Source organism: Bos mutus, chromosome 1 (genome assembly GCF_027580195.1).
Source record: "Bos mutus isolate GX-2022 chromosome 1, NWIPB_WYAK_1.1, whole genome shotgun sequence".
Taxonomy (NCBI): Eukaryota; Metazoa; Chordata; class Mammalia; order Artiodactyla; family Bovidae; genus Bos; species Bos mutus.
In genome coordinates, this window is record NC_091617.1 from 37,266,969 (window position 1) to 37,277,740 (window position 10,772).

Here is a 10,772-nt window from a genome sequence, read left to right on the forward strand (position 1 = left end):
ACAGTAATGAATCCACCTGCAGTTGGGGGAAACCTGGATTTGATTCCTGGATTGGGAAGATCCCCTGGAGGGGGGTGTGGCAGGCTACTCCAGTATTCTTGCCTGGAGAATCCCCACGGACAGGGGAGCCTGGTGGGTCCATGTGGTTGCAAAGAGTCGACACGACTGAGCGACTGAGCTTGCGCCCGGTGTTATTGTAAACATAGAAGCAGCAGCATTAGTCACTAAAGAAATCTCCCTAAGTTATAAAACACTGAAAAAGTGTTGTCACACTCTCACATAATCAGATGTATGTAATTTACTGGGAGTTGTTAATATACCAAGGCTTTGTTATAATGCTGTCTGTAGGGATTAAGGGCAGAGGCTATGTAATGAAAAAATCTTATAATTAGATCTCCTGGATTTTCAAACGTGAACTCTTTGTTTTCTTTGATAATTTACTCTTGTCAAATTTTGCAGATGGTCTAATAATGAGGTTGTAAAATGTTTTTCAATTTATTTTCCTCTTTTGGTAACATTTAGGTTTTGCCTCTTTTTCCCTTGCGTATTCTTGTTTGAAACTTACTTAGGTGGTTTATTTTTCTAATGCCACATTGATTTCTCAGTTTTCACTTTTGTATTTCCAAACTGAGCATGCGATCTGTGTCGTTATCAGCGTGTGATCTGTGTTGTTATCAACTTAGTCATAGGCTTAGCATCATTTTCTTCAGCTGCTTAAATATTAAAACAAAATTAAACGACAGAGCCTTTTTGCACCGTCTGCCCTCATAGCGTTTCCGGAGAGTAAACACAAGGTGGTGCTATGACTTAGAGACACAGTCGAGTGAAAAGTAGTTGAAATTGCTCTTAAAATTGGGGTAAGTGGTATGTGTGCTCTTGCCTTCTTGTCCTTTTTCTCGTTCTCTTGCATTCATAACTAATGATTGAAAAAGAAAAAAAAAACACAAAAAACCAAGCAACCTATGAACATGGTTAAATGGGAAAGTGTAAGCAAACTGTCTCTGTGGTCCTCAGTAATAAGTGAACATTTTTAAATGAGGCAGTCTGAAAACTCTGATTACAAAAAATAAAATGTTATTGTGCCATTTATTGTTAAGCTTATACTATTTAATTTTTATACTTTTAACCAATTAGAGAAGTTATTTGATATATACAATTCTTTTATTGAATCTGAAAGAAACTTTAATAGACTTGTATACAAAGAGTAAACTTTGTTGAACCCCATAGGCTAAATTAGTCTCTACAAATGTTGAAGCAGAGAACCAGTGACTTATAAAGAGTACTAACAACTGGTGTTCATTTGTAAAATAATTGAGTGTGCTTTTTAACCCAGTAGTCATTTATTTATTCTTTTTTTCATGTATTCTTTCATGCCTTTATTCACTCATACAAGTACTAATTCAACAAATATTTGTTAAGCATCCACTATATGCTAGGCATTGTTCTGGTACAGGGATCCATTTAGGTATAGGGATACATTTGAGAACAGCAACAATAAAACTCCATGTGTAATCTCAGGAGCTTACATTCTTGGAGGTGAGACACACAATAAATGTAATAAATAAATTGTATATTAGGTGATAAATATATTGAAAACAAAACAAGTAAAAGAAGATCAGCAATCCTGTAGTGGTGGTGGTGACGGACATGTTACTCTTAAAATAATCATAGTAGGTCTTATTGAGAAGATGACACTGGAAGTGAGTCAGTCCTGCAGATGTATGTGGCAAAGCCCTGAGGCAGAGGCATGCAATTGGTAAATGTCTGCAGTGTTTACTGTATGGTTTGATAACTGTCAGCAAGATGCCTGCTTTCAGCTCGGTCACCTCTCTTAGCTAGTGAATTTGCAGAATTGGAAAAAAGGAAACAATTCACAACTAGAATGATTGCTCCCAATTACAATTTCACTGTCAGTGAGATCTCACAAAGACATGAGAATTAGTTATAGATCATATAATATGTTTATGAAACAGAATGGTTCACCATCTGAACGGTTTTTCTTAAGGGAGTTTTACAGTTGTAGAATTTTTGTTAATTAGGCTAAAGTTTTGAGATGTGTGTGCTTCAAAAATGTACACAGTTTACCAGAAAGTACATATTCTTAGTAAATTTAGAAGATGTAAGAAAGAATGAGGATAAGAAATGATTGGCCTATCATGTAAAGCCAACTACTGCTATCATTTTGATGAGTTTCCTGTGCATATTTTTGTAATACATGTAATGTATGCAGTGTTCATATAATATATACAATTTTCTATCCCATTCTTTTTTCTGTTTATAAATCCCACTTTAATTTCCACCTAAGTCCCATATTTGAAGGTCCTTCTGTTTACCTTTCTGTCTCTGACCTACAATGTTTGTCTTATTGATGTTACTGTTTTAATATTTGAGTCTCTCTACTGCTCTCTATTCTGTTTGATGTTAACTCCTTTCAACCTTTGCTCACTTCTCCCTTGTGTTACTGATTACTCTCCAGACCAGTCTCCCTGCTAGCATCTTGCCTGTTGTCTAAGCTCTCCTCTACACTGAAGGCAGGAGCCCTTTTATTTGATATTTTTCAAATCATAGAACTGGTACATGCTTTCATAAGTGAAACAATGCACGAATAAAGTACTTAAGAGCTCCTTTTTAAATGCAGATTTGGTCATTTTACTTTTCCTTAGAGTCCAGGTCCGGAGAAGGCGATGGCACCCCACTCCAGTACTCTTGCCTGGAAAATCCCATGGACGGAGGAGCTTGGTAGGCTGCAGTCCATGGGGTCGCGAAGAGTCGGACACGACTGAGCGACTTCACTTTTCACTTCATGCATTGGAGAAGGAAATGGCAACCCACTCCAATATTCTTGCCTGGAGAATCCCAGGGATGGCGGAGCCTGGTGGGCTGCCATCTATGGGGTCACACAGAGTTGGACACGACTGAAGTGATTTAGCAGTAGCAGAGTCCAGGTTGCCTTCATAACTCCTTGCAAATGGGAAAGTCTGTTTTAACTGATAATAACTCTAGCATATAATAGATATGGCGTTGCAAAGTAAGTGGAAAGGGCCTCCAGTAGAGCCCTACTAAAGTCCATGCTCTGGGCTAGTGTGTATGGAGATGGAGGAAAGGCTACCTAAATTAAGAGGCTGGCTACAGTGCTCCTTGTTGCACACAGCTGCTTTTTTCCTGCCCACAGCTGCTTCCTTCCTGCCCATGGAGGTCTGGACTTCTTAGGTGAAAAAGGCAGTTATGGCATCTAATGTCTTTTGCTTGCTGTTTTTCTGAGCCTCAACTAGTGGATTTAGGATCTGCAAAGCCTCTCAGAACTCAGTTCAACCCCTTGATAATTTTTTCTTCCCATCCTCTAATAATGAGCAGAGAACAACAGACCTCTAAGAAGATTCAGTCCTTCAACAGAAGGAAATAAACTGGAAGAATTACCAGTAAAAACAAAATTACAGATTGGTAGAGCAGGATTCATTCATGCTATGAGAGGCAGAGTAGATGACAGTGACAGCAGGTCCTGGACACTTCTCCAGCTCTGCCTGACTTGATTCTGCATACTGGTCTGACAGCGTGTGTTGTTGCACATAAAGTCTCAGTCACATTTCATTTTATGTCACGGACTTGAGGGTTCTTGGGAAAGGTCAGAATCATAGATCACTAGGCTTCTGTGCTTTATTAGCTTGGAAGTTCTGTTTGGCAGTTATATAGTATTTACTTCTTAATCAGCATAATATTCTAGTCAGATCTCTGAAATAAGTGGTAAAAAGTGAAAAAACATGGGTTTAGAGAGAAGATGGAGAGTCTAGAACCTGGATTCTAAGAGCTATTGTAAATTTGTTTATGACCCTGGCAAGTCACTTTACTTCTTTGGGCTTAAGTGGTTAAATGCTGTGCTGTGCTTACTCACTCTGTTGTGTCCGACTCTTTGTGACCTCATAGACTGTAGCCCACCAGGCTCCTCTCTCCATGAAGATTCTCCAGGCAAGAATACTGTAGTAGGTTCTCACGCCCTCCTCCACGGAATCGTAACCCAGGGATCGAACCCAGGTCTCTTGCATTGCAGGTGAATTCTTTACCAGCTGAGCTACCAGGGAAGCCCTAGTGGTTAAATACCTCTCCTTTAATAAAAGTATCTGTAAAATATTGTATTCAGCTGTATATTATAATGTGAACCATAGTATGCGAAGAATCCATTTCGGTAAAAAGGTGGAAGTGATTTGTATTTCTTCTAAAGAAATTAAAAACAGATTTGATGTAAATATCTGCTCTAAGATATTAAATGTTACCATGTTATCATGTTAAGCTGTGTATTTACCTAGAATAGAAAGCTTTTTTTCTCTCATATCTACTATTATAGAGATTAATTTGAACCTACACTCTGATTGGGTTTCCTTTGTGGCTCATCAGTAAAGAATCTGCCTGCCAATGCAGGAGACGTGAGTTCAATCCCTGGGTTGGGAACATCCCTCAGAGAAGGCAATGGCAACCCACGACAGTATTCTTGACTAGGAAAGCCCATAGAGAAGCCTGGGGAGCTACAGTCAGTCCATGGGGTCGCAAAGAGTCAGACACAACATAGGGACTAAACAAAAACAGTGTACTCAGATTAACTAAGGTTTGAAATATATTATCTACCCTCACATTCCCCTCCACATACACATGCTTGCTTTAACCATTTATAACTTATTTTATTAAAAGCCCTACTACTAGTCAGATAAGAAGACATTTCCAAAGAGAACAAGTAAACAACTTATGCATTTGTATAAATAGCACTGAAATCAGCAGTAATTTCAAAATTTAGGCTCAACATCCACCATAGAAGTTTTCTGTCAATAAAACAAGGCACTGTTTGTTGATTCCTTGCGACTGAGCTGGGAGGTATTTTAAACATCTGAAGTTGAAATTTTCAGCAATCCGAGGTTACACTAATGTTATAAGATGCATGTTCTTTCTGTATCTCTTGTTTCTAATATAGTCTTAAATGTTGCCCCTAGAGCGAATGTAAATTACCCTTCACTTTTTGTGGTTGAATCTCCTAATACTGCCAACTGAAATAACTCTGGAGATCCACTGCCTAAAATTTCCTCCCAGAGTAATAACAACTCTTACTTGTGTCAGCACACTTGAACTCTTGGAATGGTGCCACCTTCTCCTTAGGTACTGTCTGCTTTTCTGTGGAGTTATATCACCTAACTTAACTTTTAGTCAAACCTCATAAATTAGATACTTCACAACAAAAGTGTTAAATGTATAGGAGTTTCACTCAGGGAAGAAAACATAATATCTCTTTTATAATCTTGATTAGATGTTATGAACATTTCAGGGAAAAAGAATATTTTGACCTAGAGGTCTTTGCACCATGGATGGCTTCCCAGATCCTCTGTAATCATGTACACAGTTCTGAGTGCTTGTGCATTTTTCTTGAGAGCAGATTCTAGCTCTCTTCAAATTCCTGAAGGATTTCATGACCAAAGAGGTTAAAAAAAAATGGCAGTGAGTTTTTATATTAGGAGAAACAATAACCAGGATTTTATCATTTTTTGATAAGGGGATTTTTCAGCTTCTATATACCAGCTTCTATATACCTACTTGACTCAGCTTTCTTCTAGACAGTATTACGGAAGACTGTTAGTTTGAGTGGTATTTTTTTTCTTGTAAGTGCCTAAGAGAAGTTAATTAGGTTGTGGGTTATTCTAATACTGTCCTTAGAATTTAAGTCAAATGTACTTTTACAGAGTTATACTTTTCAATGAGAAATAGGAGAACCTGGCTCCTTTGTCAAATTCTGGAAACCCTTAAGTATGGGAGTGGGGACAACCTATATCATTTAATCACTTGATCTTTAGTTGTAGTGGTGAGTCTCTTAATTTACTGTCTGAAACCTCTACTCACCTTATAGGGCCCATTGGCTTAAGATTTCTTTTCTTTCAGTGGAAACTTACCAAGCTGTCATCTTCACCTACCTTATTTAGTTACACTGTAGACTTACCTCTGCATTACCTTGCTGAGGGCCACCTTTCATCTCTTAGGGCATCCAGCTTCACTAGTAGCAGCTGTAGTTTACAGTAAAGCTTCTTAGCTGGTTGACTTCCCAAGTAATTTATGCTCCAAGAACCCGTAGAGTTTCCTATCCTTTCCTTTCCCTGTCCCAACACACTCTATTATAAAACAAAACGATGAAGAAAAACCTGTTGCTTGTTGTTAAGCAGCAAGATGTTATCTAGGAATCACCTGTGTCAGCATCAGACCGGGCTATATTTTTTTAGAGTGGGGCCAAGGATGCTTCTATTTTTTCCACAAGTTCTCCAGGTCTCTCTGACGCACAACAGAAATTGGGATCTACTGGTATAGGGGAGAGCACGGGCTCTGGAGTCAGCCAGGTCTTGAGTAGGTTACTTAATCAGCCTGAGCTGCTATGTTTCCACTTGTAAATAAGCATTTTAATATTTGTATTACATGAATTCTGAAATAATGTATTTAAAGCATCTAGGGCAGTTCTTTACTAGTGTTCTGTGCATGTGATTGTGGAAATGAATAGTTGCTGTTGATTGCTGATATGTGGTGCCCAGGTAGATTGAATTAGAAGAGCTAGTTTTAAAGTATCTTGTGTGATTTCAGGCTACATGAAGCTTTTGATTTACAGAAACTGACATGGCTTAGTAAGAATGAGTCCAAGTGCTCAAAGTAGTTTTCACTATTTTTGTTATTGCATACTTTCTGAGCCAGTAGCTTCCGAATATTATGCTTCTAATGCTTAAGAATTTTTTCTATTAAGGTAATTTTAAGGAAAAAATGGCTACTTTTAATATGTGTTGTATGTGAATAAACAATATATTCAGCAGCTAATTAGTTAAATATGTTGTTTTTGTTGCTTAATAGGATGCTTTTGAAGTATAACAATGAAATTGTATGTGGTATATCAGTTCAGTTCAGTTGCTCAGTCGTGTCTGACTCTTTGCAGTCCCATGGACTGCAGCACGCCAGACATCCCTGTCCATCACCACCTCCCGGAGTATACACAAACTCATGTCCATCGAGTCGGTGATGCCATCCAACCATCTCATCCGCTGTCATCCCCTTCTCCTCCTGCCTTCAATCTTTCCCAGCATCAGGGTCTTTTCAAATGAGTCAGCTCTTTGCATCAGGTGTGTGGTATATAAACAATATACTGGAGTTTCAGCTTCAACATCAGTCCTTCCAATGAACACCCAGGACTAATCTCTTTTAGAATGGACTGGTTGGATCTCCTTACAGTCCAAGGGACTCTCAAGAGTCTTCTCCAACACCACAGTTCAAAAGCATCAATTCTTCGGTGCTCATCTTTCTTTACGGTCCAACTCTCACATCCATACATGACTACTGGAAAAGCCATAGTCTTGACTAGATGGACCTTTGTTGGCAGAGTAATGTCTCTGCTTTAAAATATGCTGTCTAGGTTGGTCATAACTTTCCTTCCAAGGAGCAAGCATCTTTTAATTTCATGGCTGCAGTCACCATTTGCAGTGATTTGGAGCCCCAAAAAATAAAGTCAGCCACTGTTTCCACTGTTTACCCATCTATTTGCCATGAAGTGATGGGACTGGATGCCATGATCTTCGTTTTCTGAATGTTGAGCTTTAAGCCAACTTTTTCACTCTCCTCTTTCACTTTCATCCAGAGGCTTTTTAGTTCTTCACTTTCTGCCATAAGGGTGGTGTCATCTGCATATCTGAGGTTATTGAGATTTCTCCTGGCAGTCTTGATTCCAGCTTGTGCTTCCTCCAGCCCAGCATTTCTCATGACGTACTCTGCATATAAGTTAAATAAGCCGGGTGACAATATACAGCCTTGACGTACTCCTTTTCCTATTTGGAACCAGTATGTTGTTCCATGTCCAGTTCTAACTGTTTCTTCCTGACCTGCATACAGGTTTCTCAAGAGGCAGGTCAGGTGGTCTGGTATGCCCATCTCTTTCAGAATTTCCCACAGTTTATTGTGACTCACGCAGTCAAAGGCTTTGGCATAATCATTAAAACAGAAATAGATGTTTTTCTGGAACATTCTTGCTTTTTCAATGATCCAGCAGATGTTGGCAATTTGATTCCTGGTTCCTCTGGCTTTTCTAAATCCAACTTGAACATCTGGAAGTTCACAGTTCACATATTGCTGAAGCCTGTGATGTATGTACTATATCGCTGTCCTATGAATCTTTCTGTGGTTGTCTTGTATTAAAAGGAGTATGTTCAGATATAAATATTACTATAGAAAATTGCTATTTTCTGAAACCATCTGTATATAATTATGCTAGTGAATAATAAATAGTACTTGATTTTCTTAGTTTTCATGATAAACAATTTAGGACCAATTATAAACAAGTATCAGTAAGGCACTACATAAAAGGATATAACACAGCTTTAGAAGGGACAGAAGAAATACGTCTCACCACCTGATTAGCTGGGGAGTTTATCATTAAATTTATCTTTTTTTTGTTTACCATCTGAGCCACCAGGGAAGCCCTAAATTTATCTTTTATATATGTTCCTTAAACATTTGAAATTAAAAGATGCTTACTCCGTAGAAGAAAAGTTATGACCAACTTAGCATATTAAAAAGCAGAGACATTATTTTGTCAACAAAGTTCCTTCTAGTCAAGGCTATGGTTTTTCCAGTAGTCATGTATGGATGTCAGAGTTGGACCATAAAGAAAGCTGAGTGCTAAAGAATTGATGCTTTTGAACTGTGGTGTTGGAGAAGACTCTTGAGAGTCCCTTGGACTGCAAGGAGATCCAACCAGTCCATCCTAAAGGAGACCAGTCCTGGGTGTTCATTGGAAGGACTGATATTGAAGCTGAAAACTTCAATACTTTGGCCACCTGATGGGAAGAACTGACTCATTTGAAAAGACCCTGATGCTGGGAAAGATTGGAGGCAGGAGGAGAAGGGGATGACAGAGGGTGAGATGGTTGGATGGCATCATCGACTCAATGGACACGAGTTTGAGTAGGCTCCAGGAGTTGGTGATGGACATGGAAGCCTGTCGTGCTGCAATCCATGGTGTCACAGTGAGTCAGACACGACTGAACTGAACTGAAACATTTGAAGCTGATCTATAGGAAACATTTTTGTTTCTGCTTATGCTGCTCCTGCTAAGTCACTTCAGTCGTGTCTGACTCTGTGCAGCCCCATAGACAGCAGCCCACCAGGCTCCGCTGTCCCTGGGATTCTCCAGGCAAGAACACTGGAATGGATTGCCATTTCCTTCTCCAGTGCATGAAAGTGAAAAGTGAAAGTGAAGTCGCTCAGTCGTGTCTGACTCTTCGCAACCCCATGGACTAAAGCCTATCAGGCTCCTCCGTCCATGGGATTTTCCAGGCCAGAGTACTGGAGTAGGTTGCCATTGTCTTCTCCACTGGTAATTATGGTAACTAGCAATGTATAAAACTCTTCAATTTCTTTATATTTTATAAATTAAAATTATTTTATAGTGTTAGGAGATACATATACACACACATACATATTGATATTTCTCTTCTTCCTTAATCCCATCAGGCTTTTAGTTTATAATTTTGCCCCATGGTTTTCTAAGGAAATAAAAACTATCATATAAGAATTGTCTCATTTTTCCCACAACAAAATTTGCTCAGTTATCTGCTTTTATTCCTAACCTTACCTTCCCTCCTATAATATGGAAGATGTGTTGTTGCTCCCATCTAAGGTTAGCTTCTCCATTCTTACTCTAGATCCCACCCCTTTCTACTATTGTATGTTATCCCTTCCCTTTCTTATACTGAGTTTCTCTCCCTGGACCATTTCCATCAGCAGAATGTGCTCTGGTGTTTTGTGGTGTATTATGGAATTTTTTGACTCTACATCTCTGTCTGCCTGTTTTCTCATTTTTATAGGATTCTATTCAAAATTCTGGAAAGAATTGGCTGTAGTGAATCTGTACATTTTTATATCAGATTCTTTCCTCAGCATACTCCATGTGTGCTTCCTTCCCTACAGTTCCTTGAAACTGCTCTTGTTGGAGTCAACAAATTAAGTTGCCAAATCCATTGTTACTTTGCTGTTCTTATTTTACTTAAAATTGACTATTTCCTCAACTTAGGGGTTTTTTTTAAGCTTTTTATTTCCTCAACTTTGTTTTTCCTTTTGTTTTTTTAATTAAAAGTCTTTATTTTGTATTGGGGTATAGGTGATTAACAATGTTGTGATAGGTTCAGGTGAACAGCAAGGGACTCAGCCATACATACACATGTATCCATTCTCCCCCAGGGTTTGCCTGGTGGCTCAGATGGTAAAGAATCTGCCTGCAATGCAGGAGACCAGGGTTTGATCCTGGGTCAGGAAGATCCCCCGGAGGAGGGCATGGCTACCCACTCCAGTATTTTTGCCAGGAAAATATCCATGGACAGGGGAGCCTGGTTGGCTATAGTCTATAGGGTCTCAAAGAGTCGGACACAAACGAGCAATTAACACTACAACTATTCTCTCTCAAACTCACCTCCATCCAGGCTGCCACATAACATTGAGCAGAAGTACATGTACTATAACTGTTTTTCTTTAAATACTTTTGCATTATAGCATCCTTTTCTTGGTTTTCCTCCTACTTCTTTGATGGTCTCTTCTCAGTCTCCTTCATAAACTCCCTTTCTCCTTTACATATAAATTTTAGAATACTTGAGGCTCTTTTCTGGGCTTCCAGTTTTTTGCATCTAGATACTTTGGAGACCTTATTTTACTTACTCAGATGACCCAAATCTATAGCTTTGACATCTCCCAAAAGTTCCTCCTGATGTAACTGGTATCTT

The 10,772-nt window shown here is 38.9% G+C and overlaps 1 protein-coding gene across 5 annotated transcripts in view; it reads left to right on the top strand.

Moving 5' to 3' along the window:
• The window catches only part of ARL13B (ARF like GTPase 13B), a 76,562-nt gene that overhangs the window by 29,038 nt on the left and 36,752 nt on the right, over window positions 1–10,772 (top strand). The window lies entirely within an intron of this gene.